The 20,794-nt window shown below is 42.9% G+C and overlaps 1 pseudogene; it reads left to right on the forward strand.

Moving 5' to 3' along the window:
• The first annotated feature begins 9,596 nt into the window (after positions 1–9,596).
• The window catches only part of LOC136465071 (carboxylesterase 15-like), a 33,515-nt pseudogene continuing 22,317 nt past the window's right edge, over positions 9,597–20,794 (forward strand).

Consider the following 20,794-nt stretch of genomic DNA (forward strand, 5'->3'; position numbering starts at 1 on the left):
GAAGGACAACATCACTGCCGGTTTGTGGCTTAAACCGGCAGTGTTTTGGCAGCCACTCATCACTGCCGGTTTAAGCTAAGAGCCGACAGTGATGATGCTCTATCACTGTCGGTTCTAGCCAAGAACCGACGGTGATAAGCCTACAACAAAAAAAAGGCTGCAGCCATCCTCTCCTTCCTCCTCTCTTCCATCTCGAGAACAGAGGCGCGCGTTCAGACCTTTCCCTCCATTGCTGCGGCTGCTCTTCACCATGAAGTTAGTGCTTGGATTTTGAAGAATGGCTTGATCCTTTTGCTTTAAGGTTAGTAACAAACATCCACTCCTTTGATTTTGTTGCTTAATTAGCTTCGTTTTGATGGCTACATTGCTTGATTCTCATTCTAGTTCTTTCTCCATTTCTAGAGAGCACTTTTCCAATTAGACATTTGTGCAAGGCTCAAATTGTGGTGAATCCATTATCCAAAAGGTTGGTGTCTATGAACACATTTAAATTCCTAGATAATTATTCCATGGTGGTCAAGATCATCATTGTTAGTATGTGATGCTATAATTAGTTCTTAGAAGTAGAGTAGAATAGTTGTTCTTCAATATTGTGCAATAATTATTTTTTACTACGATTTTCAATTTACAGGGCCAGGGCTACCAATTTCAATTTTTCAATAATTAGTGTACAATAATGTTTTCCGAAAATGGTACTTTCAAGCTACAATTGTTGTTCATGAAGCTCGCTTTCTTATTAATTCTTTATAATTATTGTCTCAGTATTTTTTTGTGCATAGATGGATCGAGAGGGGATGCATCTGTCCCGAACGGACAAGCGGTACATGCATGGCGTCAGCCAGTTTATCACCGATGCGAAAGCCCATGTTGGGAATGGGAACCCTGTCTTCTGCCCATGCAAAGATTGCAAGAATCATAGAAACTTTCGTCAAATTGTGTCTATACGATCGCACTTGATTACCAGGGGCTTCATGCCAAACTATACGATATGGACTATGCATGGCAAGGTTGGTGTGAATGTTCAGCAGGAAAACGATGATGATGTGGACATGCCTGACGTAGCCATCCATGATGCTGACATGGAACCCGGTGTCAACACGGAACCTATGCCCACAGTTAATAATGTGTTTAGGAACACGCTAGCCGACGACACCGAGGATAACGATGGCATTTCTCAGCTGCTATGTAATGTAGAGACCGGATGTCTTAGTGAAAGATAGCTGAGAAAGCTAGAGAAAATAAGACAAGATGGCAAAACACCATTGTATAGGAATTGTCCAATGAGCAAACTGGAAGCCAACATCATGCTGTTAGAGTTCAAATCGACAAACGGATTGAGCGATAAAGGCTTCAATCAGTTGTTAGGTATAATAAGGAAAATGCTCCCAAAAAAATGAGTTGCCAAAAAAGACATACTTGGCCAAGCAAATGATCTACCCCATCGGCCTCGAGGTTGAAAAAATCCACGCGTGTTCCAATGATTGCATATTGTACCATGGAGAAAAATACAAAGACTTGGACAAGTGCCCCAAGTGTGAAGCTCCACGGTACAAGGAAGGGCCATTAGATGAGGGTACCAAGACCAGAGGAGGTCCCGTAAAGGTTGTTTGGTATTTCCCTATAGCTCTCCGGGTGTATAGGTTGTTTGCATGTGCAAAGTTAGCCAAGCTGTTGCGCTGGCATGGTGAATTGCGTAAGAAAGATACAATGATGAGGCACCCCGCTGATGGGCATGATTGGAGGACTATTAATACTATGTTCTATAAGGACATCGGTGGAGAGGTAATAAGGCACCTTTGGTTTGCTTTGAGCACAGATGGGATGAATCCTTTTGACCAGGTTAGAAGCAATCATAGCACCTGGCCAGTGACGCTCTGTATATACAACCTTCCACCTTGGGTCTATATGAAGCGGTCGTACATCCAGATGCCACTACTGATCCAAGGGCCAAGATAGCCTGGGAATGACATCGATGTGTTTCTAGAACTAGTGATCAATGAACTAGTGGAGATGTTTGAAAAGGGTGTGCCAGATGTTTGGGACGAGTACAAAAAGGAACATGTCACGATCAAGGGAGTACTTATTGCTACAATCACCGACCTGCCAGGTCGAGGTTCGTTGTCCGGAGAGAAGACAAAAGGCTATACTGGATGTGTCGAGTACATGGACGACACCGATGCGGTAAATCTGCCAAATAACTCAAAGATAGTTTATATGGGACACCGTAGGTTCCTACCTAAGGATTACCCTTACCGCAGGAACAGAAAAGATTTCAATGGTGCTATTGAGAAACGCTTAGCTCCAAAATATCGAGACGGGCCTGCGATACTTCGAGAACTCAACAAACTAGAGGTTGTCCTTGGGAAGGGGGACAATGTAGTAGCAGCGCCTGATGGGAGCGTTTGGAAGAAAAAATTGGTTTTCTGGAAACTACCTTACTGGCCATTTCTGAGTGTACGCCGCTGTCTTGATTCCATGCACATCACTAAAAACGTGTGCGCTAACACTCTTAACACCTTGATGGACATCGGGGGGACATCGAAGGATTCACTAGCCACACGCCTGGACATGCAACACCTGGGAATCAGGAAGGAGCTGCATCCCGTGGAGCTAGAGAATGGCTAGTTCGAACTTCCAGTTGCGTCATGGACATTGAACAAGGAAGAAAAGTGTGCGCTTATTTCTTTCTTCAATGAGCTCAAAGTCTCGACGGGCTACTGTGCGAACCCGAAGAGGCTAGTGAACATGAGAGAACTCAAGTTCAACTATGGCCCTATGAAGGCCCATGACTATCATGTCATTATGACTCAGCTGCTCCCTGTTGCCCTATGTGGTATCCTCCCCCAAAGGTCCGTGCCCCAATCATAAAGCTTTGCTCGTTCTTCAACGCGATCTCAAAAAAGGTCATTGATGTGTCCACGCTAGAGCAGCTGTAGCGGGACATAGCCGAAACTCTCGTTAGGCTTGAGATGCATTTCCCGCTGACTTACTTTGATATCTCATTGCATTTGCTCATTCATCTTGTTGACCAAATTAGAGCCCTTGGCCCAATATACCTGCATCAGATGTTTCCTTTCAAAAGATTGATGAAAGTTTTTAGGAGGTATGTTAGGAATAGATTCAGGTTAGAAGGGGGCATGGTTGAAGGATGGTCAATGGAGGAGGCCATTGAGTTCTGCACATATTATCTGGACATCAAAAGGGCCAGAGTTCTAGAATCTCGTCATGAGGAAAGACTACGTGGCAAAGGAACGATCAGGGAGAAATTTGTTATAGTAGATGACCCTGTTTCTTTCAGATAGGCATAGTTCGCTGTTCTCCAGCAAGCTGAGGGTGTGATGCCATACATTGACGAGCACAAGCAATCGTTGCAAACTCTGTATCTGAGTAGGTCATAGGCTTGGCTGGATAAAAAAATATAAGGAGGAATTTATCAGCTGGTTGCGACGTCGCTTGCTTGGAATAAAGTTAGGTAATCAACTGGATGCCTTAGCCAAGGGGCCTTCGAGTACATATCTTAAGTACCAAGGGTATGAGATCAATGGATTCACATTTTACATAAAAAAACAAGATGGAAAGAGCACATACCAAAATTGTGGTGTTCGTTTTGATGCTCACGACGAGAACGACAACGTGCATGCGACATACTATGGTTTCATAGAGGAGATATGGGAGCTAGCCTATGGTCCGTTGAAGGCAGCTCTTTTTCACTGCCAGTGGGTCTGGCTCGAGGAAATCAACACTGACAGTGAAGGGTTCACTACCATTGATCTCACTAAGACCGCATACAGAGACGACCTCTTTATCCTTGCAAGAGATGTTATGCAAGTCTTCTATGCAGGGGTAAACAAGACAAAAGAAAGGCTAAAAGTAGTCCTAGAAGAGAAAAGGAAGATTATCGGTGTCGATGGAGTGACGGACGAAGAAGATTACAGGGGCTATCAGAAAATACATCCATTTGGGGTGAACGTACCCCTACCTATCCTTTAAGAGGGTGACGAACCTGCTTGCGTACGAATTGATCACAATGAGGCCCTCATTGTTGATGCACCTAAAGATAGTTAGATTATTGTTAACTATGTAATCATTATGCAGACATTGTATCAGTAATTCACACTGAATATTTAATTTATATTTTGTGTGCATCTCTACAATTTAATTATTGACTATGTAATCAAATATTAAGATGATGTTCACAAACACTATTATTTGATAATTATAGACCACTAATTAATTATCATAGAATTAAATAATCAAGGCATAAATTTTTGTGTTATTTTAGAATATAAACTAACTGCATTATTTCTATTAATAAATAAATAAAGAAAAGTAAACTAACTGAACTCCCTATCCTATCTCAGCGGTTAAGGCCGCGCACTCTGTACTCTGAGACCCTCGCTCGAATCCCAGGCGGACCAAACTTTTTTGATTTTGCATTTATTATTTAGTAGTGCATTACGATGGGATAAAAGAAAAAAATAAAACCATTCTAACCGAACTCCCTATCCTAACTCAGCGGTTCAAACTTTTTATATTTTTTACAAAAAGGCTGCGATGGCAGGCCGCGCACTCTCAACTCTGTGACCCGCGCTCGAATCTTAGGCGGGCCAAACTTTTTATATTTTTTACAAAAAGGTTGCGATGGCAGGCTCTAAACCGATAGTGTTTTTATATTGTTTTACTAAAAGATGGCGGCAGGGCCCTTCACTGCCGGTTTTTGTTTTAAAACCGGCAGTGATAGCTTCTATCACTGTCGGTTTTTAAACTAAAACCAACAGTGATGTGTAGATGCTCCTCACATGCCAAGTGTGCTCCCATGACCACAACAATTGGAACACTGCTTCCACCTACCCCGACAACTTTAGTTCAGAAATAAAAATGTACCACGACTACTAGCCCCTATAAAATGGCCCTCAGCCAGGAGCTAGCCTCTCCATGCATATTGGTTTCAGCCAGGCCTTATCAGCCATGATACAATGTTTTCCTCTCACAACAAACCACATATATCGTTATGCATCATAGTCCACCAAAATGGTGCACACATGAGGTACTAGAAGAATGCTACTGAAGATAGAGCAACGCCGAAGATTAGAGATGCCACAAGGTTCACAGAGCCATCCGCTGTGGTGCGCTCTGGACTGTATGTCTAGAGAGACCTGGTGTGCTCTCAGCAATTTCCTGTCCTAGAGCAGCATTGGTTCATCGGTGCGGTGCTGAGCTGAATCCGATGTGCTCTGGACTATAACAAAAAAAAGGCCATGTACAGCAGAGGCATGGATTCATTGATGCCACCTTATCATCTCTAACCGGTATAGCTCGTAGACCACCTTAGTGTTGTTGTTTGACCCTAGTTGGTGCTAGAAGAATGCTACTGAGGTGGTTAAATTATAATGTGTTGATACACATTGATGGTAACATTGACAAGTACGCAAATATGTCTTTGTTATCGTATATGAAATTTTAGTGTAAGGTCTTTGTTATCATATATGTAACTTATTTCTAATTTTTTGTAATTTTTTGATGTATTTCATTACTATCTAAATAAATATACCGCTCTTGTTAAAACTTTCCCATTGTAGTATCTAAATAAATATATCCTTTACATATATGCACCTTCACTGTCGGTTCTATTTAGAAACCGGCAGTGATAGCCACCTTCACTGTTGGTTCTATTTAGAAACCGGCAGTGATAGCCACCTTCACTGTTGGTTCTATTTAAAAACCGACAGTGATGTCCATGCCCCCCTATATAAAACAAATTGCCGGCCATATACATCGATCCCACCCACCCACGAACTCTCTCAGTCTCATTTCTCATGTTTCACTCTCACTTCTCAAGACATCCACTCTCTCTACATGATTTGGTCATGGCTCCTGCATTTTTCAATGGTATTGATATGTTGTCTTCTCCAATATTGTATCTATATTCATTTGATCTATATTTATATTCATGTTTCTTTACATTCTACATTTATATATATTCTTATTCCTTGCATTCAATCTATATTTAATTATGTTGCTACATTTTACTTGGAAGAATTGTTTTGTGCATATATTTTATGTTCATATTTTTTTGCATTTTATCGATCAGGTGGTATGAACAACGGACCTCCCCCGCCACAAGAACTAGGTTTCCACCCTAGCGATGAGCCATTCGCTCCTAATGTGGCCATTCCACGATTCCCTGTTCCAGCTATTGTATGAAATATTTTCCAACATCTTTTGTTTTTTATGCTAACAAATAAGTGTAATTAGTTTAATATCATTGTTGCATGTATATATGTCACAGACTATATCCCCAATAGATTGGCTATGAACAGCACTTAGCTGGTTCTTTATCTCGGACATCGTCGAGAACACGACATCTAATGCATGTGGTCGGCTATGGACATGTGAACTCTATTTTTTCATCCCTGTGAGGAGTTCAAATCATCGGAACCATATGCACGGGATGGGAATACAGAGCCCGGACGTGATAAGTCCCCAATTAAGTGTCGTGCGCATCTGTTTAGAGGCACTTCAACGTATTTGCTACGATGTGCCTGATTTCTCGCACTTCAAGGCACTTGCTTTGAATGCTGGTGATATCCCCATCCCGCAAGCAAGCGAATGGTTTGCAAGTTACAACCATGCGGATGCGGTAAAATGGTCACTTATACTTGAGTCATGGTTATTTGTTGTTTATTATTGTAATAACATTCTCTAATTTTTTTCTCCGCATGTAGATTGCGCTACAGGACCTTACCTATGCTGCATGTGGCTTGTGGGCCGTTCTAGACCAAGCTACGGAGCAACTCGGGTATGATTGGGACTTCTATAATGGAAACCTCGGCCAACTCACTATAGAAGGATGCCAGTACTATATAAGGATTAATAACAGGGGTAGTGGTTGTTTAGTAGGTTACATCTATGGCCGACCATTCTTTCGGTATTATGAGGCACGAGAGAGTGCACTCATACGGGCATTGGACTTCATCGATACAAGCGGATACATAATCCGTGACATCAATTACCATATATGGCTACAGAGGCATGTTAGTGTGCATGGCCCGATCGATCCCGGTAGTGATTCCGATAGTAATTAAAGTTTATTTAGCTAGGTTTTCAAGGTCGTAGTTTATGTGGGTTCTAATTTTAATATGTACGGCTTTGTGTGTTTATTATTGTCATGCGTGTAATTCGTGTAACATTTGTTGCGTTATTAGAAATATACATTCTGGTGTTGTATTGGTCTCAAAATTATTCTCAGGCCTGCACATGCCACGTGTGAAGGAAACACCAAGTTTGGGATTTTCCGGAGATGGTTTGCTACTTTCTGAGGTTTAATTGAATTTCCACGCGACGAGACCGTTTAATTATAGGTTGAAATGAGTGTACCCACGAAAAGATCCAGAATGGTGCCAAATGTTTACACAGGATCTAATGTGCCCTAAGGATAAGAATTTTGTGGAGGTGGATGAAAAAATCTATTGGGTCCAAGATGAAATTCACCCTCTTTTGTTTCATTCAGCACACAAAAAATATAATTAATAAAAAATGATTAGAAAAACCTAAGATCCTGTGTGGGATCTTAATTTGGGTGTACAAGCTTGCCAAAAAAAATTCAAGTCATTTCGACATAGGCGGAGTATACATGCTTTACAGAGGTACATGTGCCCTTTCATCGAACCATGACTATACACATAGGTTATCAATGTTTATGTGGTTCATATGCATTCTGGTGTTGTATTGGTCTCAAAATTATTCTCAGGTTTGCACGTGACACATGCGAAGGGAACACCGAGTTTGGGATTTTTCGGAGATGGTTTGCTACTTTCTGAGGTTTAATTGAATTTCCGCGCGACGAGACCGTTTAATTATAGCTTCAACTGAGTCTACCCACGAAAAGATCTAGAATAGTGTCAAACTTTTACACAGGATCTAATGTACCCTAGGGATAAGAATTTTGTGGAGGTGGATGAAAAAATCTATTAGGTCCAAGATAAAATTCACCCTCTTTTGTCTCATTCAGCACACAGAAAAATATAATTAATAAAAAAAATAATTAGAAAAACCTAAGATCCTGTGTGGGATCTTAATTTGGGTGTACAAGCTTGCCAAAAACATTTCAAGCCATTTCAACATAGGAATACATATGCTTCTATTTATTCAGTATATAAAAGAATTTTTTAATATATATAAACATCACTGTCGGTTTCAAAAAAAAACCGGCAGTGATGAGAAAAAATCGACTGTGATGCTTGTTATCACTATCGGTTTATTTTAAAAACCGGTAGTGATATATAAAAAATTAAAAAATAATTGTGCTAGCCCTCGGGTCTCGGGCTACAGAGTTCAGACACTTAACCGCTGTGCTAGTATAGGATGTGTGCTAAGGTTTATTTATTTTATCCTTTTGACCTTTAGACCGCTTAATAAATTATAAAATTAAACCAAAAAAATTGGGCCGCCCGGGATTCGAACACGGGTATCGGGGGCTAAGTTGCGGGGTCTTAACCGTTGAGCCAGTAGGAGGTATTCGAAAGAAGTGGAAAAGATAAGTTACTTATTCTGTAACCCCTACATGGAAATCACTGTCGATTTAAAGAATGGCCCGACAGTGATGTCTAGAAGTGCAACAGTCCTATTGGCCCCCTCCATCTCTGGTACGTAGCATATCATATACTACGGTCTTCGTGACAACGAGACAACGACCAAGATGCATCGCCACATACAATCCAAGGGACGATGTAAGCAAAACGAGGTCATACAATGCAACATCCAATATGTAAGCAAATAAAACGAGGTCATGCAATGCAAGTATCAACCCAATTGCAAGGTGATGATGATCAAACAAAGGATTCGACGACATGGTTTTTTTCAGCACCAGTAAATTATTACATCGACCTAAGACATTGATTAATCACTAGTGCTACTAATTACTGCCGGTGCTGCCGCATGCGTCGTCCCCCTGCTGCCGGTGCTCCTCTTTGCACTTCTTTCGTCGCTCAACCTAGCGCCGGCGCCGTTCCGCGTCCATTGTGAGACGCCGCTCGGTCTCCTCCTCCTTGCGGTGGTGCTCCTTGCGGCGGCGCTCCTCCTCCTCGCTGCGGTGCTCCTCCTCCTTGGAGATCTCGACGACGCGCTTCAGGATGCAGTCGTCGGTCTCCTTCTGTGTGATGGCATAGAGGTGCCGGTCCTCCTCCTCCTTTCGAGCCATCTCCAACGAGTTGAAGACAACCTCCTCCACCAGAAGAGGTTCCGGTTCCTCCTCCAATGTGGTCTCACGGTCCAGATCATCCTCGAGGTTCACCTCGAGGTCCGATTCAAACGACGGCGTCGGTGGAGCTGCCATCAGGGGGCGACGTGAGGACGACGGGTTCAGCATCACCCATGTTGTCTTCAAGCAGCGAGGCATTGTGGCGACGGGTCGAGGGCCGGGGCGTGGTGTGCGTGGGAAGGGTGCTTCGCTTTCTTGACGCGCGGTGGTGCAATGGCGGCCGACTGTGCATGGGGGACTGGCTTATATATATAGGCGTGGAACTAATCACGATGCAATAACTCGCACCCCTCGAAAGACGGAGCATGCCTACATTGGGAACTGGCGCGAGCAGCCGATGGACTCCTGGGTAAATGCGGCGTCTCTTCATGGGGAACTAAAGGGCTACGACCAGTCCAAGGACCAAGTAAAACAGCGGCTCTTCATGGAAACCGCGCGACCAGCGTGGCCAGGGAGTTGAAGGGCCTACGTGCAAAGCAGGGACAGATAATCACTCAAAGGAATAAATTATTTCAAACTTTCCGAAATCAGGTGATAGCTCAATGGTTTGTGCGCTGCTTTGTAACTTGTAGGCTTCGGTTCGATTCAGGGATGCAACACATTTATTTTATCTTTTTGACCTTTAGACTGCTTAATAAATTATAAAATTAAACCAAAAAATTGGGCCGCCCAGGATTCGAACACGGGTATCGGGGGCTAAGTTGCGGGGTCTTAACCATTGAGCAAGTAGGAGGTATTCAAAAGAAGTGGAAAAGATAAGTTACTAATGTCGTAACCGCTACATGGAAATCACTGCCAGTTTATAGAATGGCCCGGCAGTGATGTACCACCATCACTATCGGTTCCTACTTACAACCGGCAGTGATGTACCACCATCACTGATAAATTATAAAATTAAACCCAAAAAATTGGGCCGCCCGAGATTAAAACACGGGTATTAGGGGCTAAGTTGCGGGGTCTTAACCGTTGAGCCAGTAGGAGGTATTAGAAAGAAGTGGAAAAGATAAGTTACTTATGCTGTAACCGCTACACGGAAATTATTGCCGGTTGAAAGAATGGCCCGGCAGTGATGTACCACCATCACTGTCGGTTCCTACTTACTATCGATAGTGATGTGCCACCATCACTGTCGATTTCTAATTAGAACCGGCAGTGATGAGGTCTGGTATAAAAGGCCACCACGGGTTGAAATTATCCAAATTTCAACCCCACGCCAACCGTTCCCCGTGCTCATCTTCTTCAACGGCGACGCCCGTGCATCGCCCCACACCGGAGCACCCGTCCACCGTCCCCCGCGCTGCTGTTCCTAGCCCCACGCTCCTCTTCTTCGACGTCGAGGCCCGTGCACCACCCCACGTTGGAGCAACCGTCCACCGCCCCCCGCGCTGCCGTTCCTAGCCCCGCGCTCCTCTTCTTCGATGCCGAAGCCCGTGCACCGCCCCACGCCGGAGCACTCCCCACGCCGTCCACCGCCCGATGCCAGAGCACCACCGAGGCCTTCAGGAACGTGCGCGGATAGCTGCTTTCCCACCCCCATGGTGAGTGCGTGGCTCACTGCCCGCTAAGTGTTAGATGAAATGCCCCACGGTTGTTGTCTTCCCAATAGCAGCCGATTCCTATTCGATTGAGTTACATGCTGTTACTCCTTGGTTTAGTTATCCTTATATGTACATGATGTTACATAAACCAGTTAGTTTTTCCCTGAAGAGATTATGCTACCTACTGATTTAGAGAGGACCTAGTAATCATGGCCCTAAACTGTTTAAGAACCATTGGTGTTATTTGCATGTTGTCGCAACAAGTTATTCCCTCGAGTCACAACTAAGTGACCTTTTGCGCTTTGTGTAGTCTAAGTATTTAAACATTGATCATCAACACCTCTTGACATAGTTAGATTGAATATGTGACAATGATATGAGCATATCTATCTTGAATAGTAGTTGCATAATGCTATGATATCTCTGTACTTTGTAATTATTGCAAGCAATGGAAACTAGCAGTCAAAGGTACATGTTAATGACTGTGGACGTCTTATTTGTGACGGTAGGGAGTGTTCTGTTTGTGTAAGAGTTAGATAAGAATTTCTTCTCTTGCTTAAATATATTTAGTTTGGAATGTCGAGGATAAAGAACATTAAATAGATTTAGTTTGGCCATATAACTTGAATAATAACTCTTGTTCAGTGAGTTACCATTATCACTTACCACATGCCTAATTTACTTAAATGTATTGGCAACCATGGCATGGTTTGTAGTGCATGTTGGTCACATGCCTGAGATTTATCGAACCTAGGAAGATTGCTATGCTCAAGTCAATCGCTACCCTGGTAATTTGCACAAAAAATACAACACAGAAGCTGAAGCTTTGAGGGCCTACTATAGTCATCCGGCCTACCTTGCAAACCATGGGCAATCAGCCTACTATGGTCCAATGAATGCAAACCATGGCCATTAATGGAGACGGGGATCCCGATCTTCCGTTAGGTGATGGTAACTATTGTTGTGGCGGATAATGACACACCGATCCGGCTTCAGATCAAAAGATCGAACCCTGCAATCTTAGCACAACAGCTCCTCTGGTTATCTACCAAGTCATGGACCAGGTTGACCTCGCCAAGAAGGCTAATCCCTGCCTGCTCAACGAAGAACACAAGCAAGAAGAAGAAAGAACGCAACCAAATTGCAGATGAATGATTATCTCACGAAGTTGGGGTCTCGCAAACTGATGAACGGCGAAACTGTTCTTGACAGAATAATCTAAGCAAAACCCGAACCCTAATGGAGGGGCGGTGGTGGTTTATGAAGACTCTAGGGTCGTGCAAGACCCCTGGACGCGCCTCTAATGGGCCCAAACTCGATACATGGTCCAACGGACCAAAAGACGGTGTTGCAGCACCCTGGCAGATTCTGGACGCTTACTTGTTTCAACGATTCCCATTGATTCCGAATAGCTTTTGATGTGAAACCACTTGGATTGGCTTCCTTATCAAATTAGCTTTCTATCCATATGTGGATCATCGAAAATGGAGTCCGGATGCATCCTAGGTGACCAGTTTAAGGCAGACTAGTCCTAGAGGCCGAGACAGACTCAAATTCTTGTTGGACTGGGCCTCCGGCTTGTGTTGGACGTCCTTGCTGGTCATCATCACCTCCACCACTTCCCCTAAGTCCTTCATGACCCTCTCCAATGTTCCTAAGCAAGATAACATCATTAGGTAGTAGTCTATTCTCAAAAGTATGAAAAGTATCGCTTAAGAACGAGCTCACCTCTAAATTGAGTTGTCGCTTTCGAGCCCGGGTCATTGGACCTTGCATGACGGTTGGAGGATCAGCGGGTACCTCTAAAGAAGTGATGTCCTCATCATCCTCCCCCTCTTGAATTGGAGTCATCCTCGACTCAATCTCATCTTCTTCTCCTAAATAAGGTTTCAAATCTGCAATGTTAAAGGTGGGACTAACCCCGAACTCGGGTGGCAATTCAAGTTTGTAGGCATTATCATTTATTTTCTCAATGATCTTATAAGGACCAGCTGCTCTTGGCATTAATTTAGACTTACGCAGCTCAGGAAATCTATCTTTTCTCAAATGTAACCAAACCAAATCACCCGGTTCAAGTTTCATCTCTTTTCTACCTTTACTACCAGCAATTCTATACTTTTCATTCATTCTTTCAATATTTGCTTTAGTTGTTTCATGCAACTTACAAATAAAATCAGCACGCTCTCTAGCATCACTATGTATTCTCTTAGTGGTAGATAAAGGCAAAAGATCAATAGGAGCACGGGGGTTAAAACCATACACTACCTGAAAAGGACTTACCTTGGTGGTGGAATGTTCCGCCCTGTTATACGCAAACTCCACATGCGGAAAACACTCTTCCCACATCTTCAAATTGTGCTTCAAAATGGCTCTCAACATGGTGGACAATGTTCGATTCACAACCTCAGTTTGCCCATCAGTTTGGGGATGACATGTTGCAGAAAACAGCAGCTTGGTTCCCAATTTATTCCACAACGTGCGCCAAAAATGACTCAAGAATTTTGCATCGTGATCTGAAACAATAGTAGAAGGCATACCATGCAAGCGAATGATTTCTTGAAAGAAAAGGTCAACAATATGAACAGCATCGTCGCTCTTATGACAAGGAATAAAATGTGTCATCTTAGAAAAACGATCAACCACCGCAAAAATACTATCCCTCCCCCTCTTAGTCCTTGGCAAACCCAACACAAAATCCATAGATATATCAGCCCAAGGAGTAGAAGGAATAGGAAGAGGCATATACAAACCATGTGGATTCAACCGCGACTTAGCTTTTTGATATGTGGCACACCGAGCCACATACACCTCCTCCATCTTCTTGGCACCAAAATGTCCCATCAATCCGCCTCCATGTGCCTCCTACAACAACAAAAGACGAACGGAACCAACTAGAATGCATAGGCGGTTAGCTCTAAACAAAAACCCATCACTGATCATAAACTTATTCCATGTGCGTCCCTCTCTACAATTAAGCAACATATCCTTAAAATCAGGATCAAGCGCATATTGTTCTTTAATGGATTGAAGACCAAAAATCCAGCAATCAAGTTGGGACAGCAATGTATATCTTCTAGACAAAGCATCAACAATCACATTATCCTTCCCTTTCTTGTGTTTGATAATATAAGGAAAAGATTCAATAAATTCAACCCATTTAGCATGCCTACGATTCTGATTATTTTGAGAGCGAAGATACTTAAGCAATTCATGATCAGAATGAATAACAAATTCTTTAGGCCACAAATAATGACGCCACGTCTCTAAAGAACGAACAAGTGCATACAATTCTTTATCATATGTGGAATAATTAAGAATAGGACCATGCAATTTTTCACTAAAGTAAGCAACTGGTTTACCATCTTGCATCAAAACACCACCAATGCCAACTCCACTAGCATCACATTCTAGCTCAAAAGTCTTACCAAAATTTGGAAGTTGCAGCAATGGTGCGTGTGTAAGCTTGTCCTTCAAAGTGTCAAAGGACTCCTCTTGTGCCTCTCCCTAATGAAACACCACTCCTTTCTTCGTCAACTCATGCAATAGGGCAGCAATGGTGCTGAAATCTTTGACGGAGCAGCGGTAGAATCCTGCATGACCAAGAAAACTCCTCACCTGTGTGACAGTTTGAGGAACTGGCCAGCTCTTTATGGCTTCAATTTTCATCTCGTCCACCTCAATTCCCTATGGAGTTACAACATAGCTAAGAAAAGAAACTCGATCCGTGCAAAAGATGCACTTCTCAAGGTTACCAAATAGACGTGCATCACGTAAAGCATTAAAAACAGCACATAAGTGATCCATATGTTCATCAAAAGACTTGTTGTAAATCAATATATCATCAAAGTAAACTACCACAAAATGTCCAATAAAAGCTCTTAAAACCTCATTCATTAAACGCATGAAAGTGCTAGGTGCATTTGTCAAACCAAAAGGCATTACTAACCACTCATACAACCCAAATTTGGTTTTAAACGCAGTTTTCCATTCATCTCCAAGTTTCATTCTAATTTGGTGGTAGACACTTTGCAAGTCAATCTTAGTGAAAATTATAGAACCACACAACTCATCTAGCATGTAGTCTAGCCTAGGAATAGGATGATAGTACCAAATAGTAATATTATTGATGGCTCTACAATCAACACACATACGCCAAGTTCCATCTTTCTTAGGAACCAAAAGTACAGGAACAGCACAAGGACTAAGGCTTTCACGTACATACCTGTGGTCCAATAGGTCTTGGACTTGCCGTTGAATTTCCTTAGTCTCCTCAGGATTGGTTCGATAGGCAGCACGGTTGGGCAAGGTTGCTCCCGGAATCAAATCGATTTGATGCTCTATCCCTCTTATAGGTGGCAGCCCCGGGGGTATCTCAACTGGAAAAATGTCCTCATACTCCTACAAAAGGTTAGTGACAGCAGGAGGTACCGAGCTAACAATATCATCAAGCGAAAACATAGCTCATTTGTATACCAAAGCATAGCAAATATCATCATCAGAAATTTTAGCAAAGTCACATTTTGTTGCAAGCATAACACCACCCTTCAATTTAATCCCCTCAGCCTTAGAAATAGATGTAGACTTATCCTTCTTAGGTGGGAAAATAGAATTAGTAACTTGCTGATTTTCAGATTGAACATCATTCAAACTAGCAGCGTGTTCTCTATCAGCTTGTACAATTTGAGCAGGGGTCAAAGGTACCAAAGTAATTTTCTTTCCTTTATGCACAAAAGTGTATTCATTACGTCTACCATGGTGTGTAGCATCATTATCATGTTCCCAAGGATGACCCAATAAGAGTGAACAAGCTTGCATAGGTATCACATCACAATCAATAGAATCAGCATAAGAACCAATGGAAAATGAAACTCTGTAAGTTTGTGTTACATTTGCTTTACTAGAATCATTTAGCCACTGAATATGGTATGGATGTGGGTGTGGGCGTGTGGTCAAGCCAAGCTTCTTGACCAAATCAGAACTCACCAAATTGTTGCAGCTACCTCCATCAATAATGACACGTGCTCGACGGTCGTTGATGATGAAGAAAATCTGGAACAAGTTATGGCGTTGTATCTTCTCAGGTTGGTGGACTTGTGAGCTGAGCACCCTCTGTACAATGATGCTCCTATAGGAAGCCGTGGCCTTGTCACCAAGGACTTCGCCGCCCTCCTCATCTGCATCTTGGTCTTCTTCATGCTCAATGTCAGAGGTGCTAATGTAACCATCTTTTGTAGCAATATATGCCCGCTGACTTGGGTAGTCCTTCTACACATGGCCAATGCCATGGCAGCGGTGGCACTGAATACCCGAAGTGCATCTCATCGATGCAACAGATAAGGAACTCTTGGTAGGCACCTGCAAAGAATTTTTACCTGAATCTGAAGGTCATGCGGGAGGTGCCTTAGGTGTAGCGGAAACTCTAGAGGTTGCTGGTCGCCTGCTCGCTGGTGGAGGCGCCTAAAAAGTGGTTGGCTTGGTCAGCCCTGAAGATGGTGCCAAGCGTGGCGTGTATGTGCTAGTGCTGACCTTGCTCTTGCCCTATTGTTCACGCCCCTACAATTCCTTTTCTGCAAGCATAGCAAACTGAAACAACTGGTTGACAGTGTTAAATTCTTTATAATCAACAATGTCCTGAATCTCACGCCTCAAACCCGAATAAAAATGACAAATGGCATCTTTGTTTCCCTCCACAACACTACAGCGCATCAATCCCTTTTGGAGCTCACCATAGTAATCCTATACAGATTTATCTCCTTGTTCTAAATGCATCAATTTCTTACGCAAGTCTCTATGATAAGAAGGAGGAACAAAACGATCACGCATAGCTACCATAAGTTCTTCCCACGTACTAGGTAAAGCATTCTATGCAGCTAGCCCATTCCACCAAATAATGGCAAAATCCTTAAACTCACTAGTAGCTTGTCTAACTCTATGCTGCTCAGGTACAAGGTGGGCACTAAACTTTTGTTCTACCGTCATCTCCCAATCAAGATATCCCTCAGCATCATAATGACCCAAAAAAGATGGTATTGTGAACTTAATTTTAGCATAAGGATCATCGGGCACACGGTGATTATTACCTTGATGGTGGTGGTGGTGGACACCACCCATACCTGTCATGATGCGGCGAAGACGTTGTCGTAATCTCTCTTGTCGGAAAGCTGCTCGACCTATGTTCCTGTTGACATCATACACCGTGTCTTGACCATCGGTGTTGCTGCCGAAGACGTCGTTGTTGCCCGCCACAAAGGTTTCCAACTCAGTAACCTTGTCGGTTAGTGTGGAAATTCGCTTGTCTAATCTCTCCATGCAATTGCCAATGTTGAGTTCAATGAGTGCATCAGTGACGACCTTCCTGACGGTCTCATTCATCCTTTCTTGGGCATCCTCTACAACAGCTTGTAGTTGCTCTTGACTGACACACTCGTTGAAACCCTTAGGATTGTTATCTCTAGTCTGTTCACCTCCTGCCATTGAAAACACAAAAACAGGAACAAACGGTGAAAGTTATCCCTACCAAATGACTACGTAGTTGTAGTGGTGTCACTTTTCACAGCAAGTGGAAGCGTCTTACCAAGCTCTTACAAAGTTCTTACCAACACATGCAGTGGGCGGTACAACCGGCGACTGGTTCGTGATACCTGTGAGGCAGTGGTACCGAGATTGCAAGGCCCTATGTCTGTACTGATCTGAAGAGTTTGTGGAGCTTAGAAGGCACACAAAGAGTAATATGTATATCTGGCACACAAATTAGTAACAGAAAGTAATGATGAATTATAGTCCAAAGTACTTGTTCTCGTTGCTAGTCTAAAATGTTCCAAGTACCAAGTGTGTGACAAAAGTATGGTGGATATCAAGGTGATAGGTGTATGAAAAACAAGTATGGTGGATGGAAACAGCAACACAAATAAGGAACCAGACAGCACACGCTAACACAGCTCACTTTGGTCTTCTCTATGTGCTCCTCTAAATATTGTTCCTCTTTTGTCCCTCTCTTTTTTTTCTATTTTTTTGGTTGTCATTGTTTTTTGGGAAATTTCAACTTTTTTATTTTATTTTTTTGATATTTTTCCTTTACTTAGGAGCACAAAAGAAGTAACCACAGAAAATATGAGCTGAAACAAGTGAAAGACGTGGCCTGTGAAATTTTTAGAAAACTTGCTCAAAATCGACAAAAACTATGTGACCACAAAAAGAGGATCTTGTGACCACTTTTTGACCAATTTAAAATTTTCAAACCCCAGCAAGACAAGGATGGATGGATCCAAAAAAAATTTCTGATCGATTTTGATATATGGAACGTCAAAATTGGAGTTCGTATGCGAAAACTAGACCAGTTTTAAGAATTGGCTCCGAATTAGAGGACAAAGCGGGAACAATGTGCGCAAAACTGGTCACAACAGCAAAGATTTGATGGAAACGATGGGGAAAAACATACGAACAGGACTCTAACATGACCTAACCAGCAACAAGACCTCGACCAGGACACAAACTCAACACGACGGACTCTAAAACTGAAATATGCAAAGGCTATGGCGCGGAAGGTTCTAGGATAGGAAAAACGAGTATGGCACTGGACTATGGAACGAATGTGAACTCCTCAAAGTAGGGAATAAATGTGAACCTGACTGTATACCTTAGCTCTGATTACCACTTAATGGAGATGAGGATCCTGATCTTCTGTCAGGTGATGGTAACTATCGTTATGGCGGAGAATGACACACCGATCTGGCTTCAGATCGAAAGATCGAACCCTGCAATCTTAGCACCACAGCTCCTCTGGTTATCAACCAAGTCATGGACCAGGTTGACCTCCCAAGAAGGCTAATCCCTGCCTGTGCAATGAAGAACACAAGCAAGAATAGGAAAGAATGCAACCAAATTGCAGATGAATGATTATCTCACGAAGTTGGGGTCTCACAAACCGATGAATGGCGAAACTGTTCTTGACAGAATAATCTAAGCAAAACCCGAACCCTAATGGAGGGGTGGCAGTTGTTTATGAAGACTCTAGGGTCGTACAAGACCCCTGGATGCGCCCCTAATGGGCCCAAACTCGATACATGGTCCAATGGACCAAAAGACGGTGTCGCAGCACCCTGGCAGATTCTGGTTCGTGACTTGGTTGATAACCAGAGGAGCTATGGTGCTAAGATTGCAGGGTTCAATCTTTCGATCTGAAGCTGGATTGGTGTGTCATTCTCCACCACAACAATAGTTACCATCACCTGACGGAAGATCAGGATCCCCGTCTCCATTAGCCATCCGCTGGCATTGGAGATCGAAGAGAAGCCACCCGCCGGAGATGTGAAGATTAAGATAATTGCTCCTTGGTCTTGGAAAGATGTCATGCTTTTATTTATGGCTATGGTCATCGCTTTTCTTATTTGGAAGTTGATGTAGGCTTAGTTTCATAGAACAGTAGGTGGACTTTGTTGTATGTGGTCAATCAAACAATGAATTTGTTCTAGGTGAACATATGCTATTATTTGACTTTGTTGTATGTGGACTTATTATTAGACTTTGCATTAAACATATTATATATATATATGAACATATGCTATTAGTAGTTGTCCATGGCCAAAACTAACCACGATCGTGTCACAGCCATGACTCATCGTCGCCTGTTACCCCATCGCCGAACAACTGATCGGCAACAAGAAGCGGCTGGTATCGCTGGGATGAGAGAGCCACATGATCTAACAAATGGTGATGGTGTCAATCAGGTCGGTGAGAATGAGCAGCCATGGACCCCGTCTGGCCTGCTCGATCTGGGTCAAAATGACCAAGATGGCTAGGTAACTTTGGTATCATGTCACTATGTAGCCACACACGCTAATCAATTGAGAGGGTCATAGCTTACATGGTGTCTCTAGCAGGAGCCTCCAACGGCCGAGGAGCTAGAGGGTTCGGGTAGCAGAAAGGCCAGATCCAAGCAAGGCATGTCAAAGATTCCTATTGGTAGGAGTGCACACTGGCATATTACTGAGTTCGATGAATTCGAGGATCCACTCTCACCGCCTATAGCTTTGACCAAATACAAGACTATCTTAGGGTTACTTGTTAGGGACTTCATCCCGATTAAGTACAGGAAGTGGATTGGGAAAGATGATGACTGGTGGAGGTGTTGACACAAAATGTGACACACTGTGCCTCACACACAGCAAGCCGGAAAGCGTGGCTTCAATCGGGTCCCCGGGTGCTTCGTGATCTGGAAACATGCCAGTCAGTTTGACCTGAAAAAAACTAACAAGGGATAAAACAGTTAAATGCCAAACCGGAACATGTCGGGTGAGACCAGACAGTTCCATATATACGGCCCTGAAGCCACTTACAACGACATACAGCTATAGGAAGCTGTCTGCCAACAAGTTTATAAACCATTCAGCTAATCGTAAGATGAACACACGTAAAGATCCGATTGCCGAATGCATGTGCATGGGAAGACATGTTTGAACAAGTGAAATTAATTATGAGTTAATGCATAACCAAGCTCAGTAGTCCAGCCGAGTTGGGGTCCATGAAGAAGGAACATGCAAATAAATACGATTAAACTAATCTAAAACCGGCATCTGCCGCACGACACCTAGTTTCGTTAAAGCTTAAACGTAATTAACATGCATGAACCCACGACATGTGACAATCTAGATTAAAATAATTCAGCCATTATGAGCATGTTATCTATTTGCAAAGGTAATATGAGAAGCAATGATCATTGAAGCACGAATAAAACCATAAGAGAGGGCCAAACAATATCAATCTAGATTGGGCAGAAGTGTGTTACAAATATATAAAATATTTAAAACATGCAACACAGGATAACTTAATGAATCTATTTAGATTTTGCCGTATCTAATAGAGCCAATAACTGTCTTGCTTTCACTAAGCATATTGAGCAAACGCCTGCCGCACGGTATCTACTCATAAACAAAGCATAAGCAAAGACTTCTTGATTGTCAAGCAAAGATCCACCGCACGATCATTGAAAACAAACAAG

Source organism: Miscanthus floridulus, chromosome 7 (assembly GCF_019320115.1).
Source record: "Miscanthus floridulus cultivar M001 chromosome 7, ASM1932011v1, whole genome shotgun sequence".
In the NCBI taxonomy this organism is placed as follows: Eukaryota; Viridiplantae; Streptophyta; class Magnoliopsida; order Poales; family Poaceae; genus Miscanthus; species Miscanthus floridulus.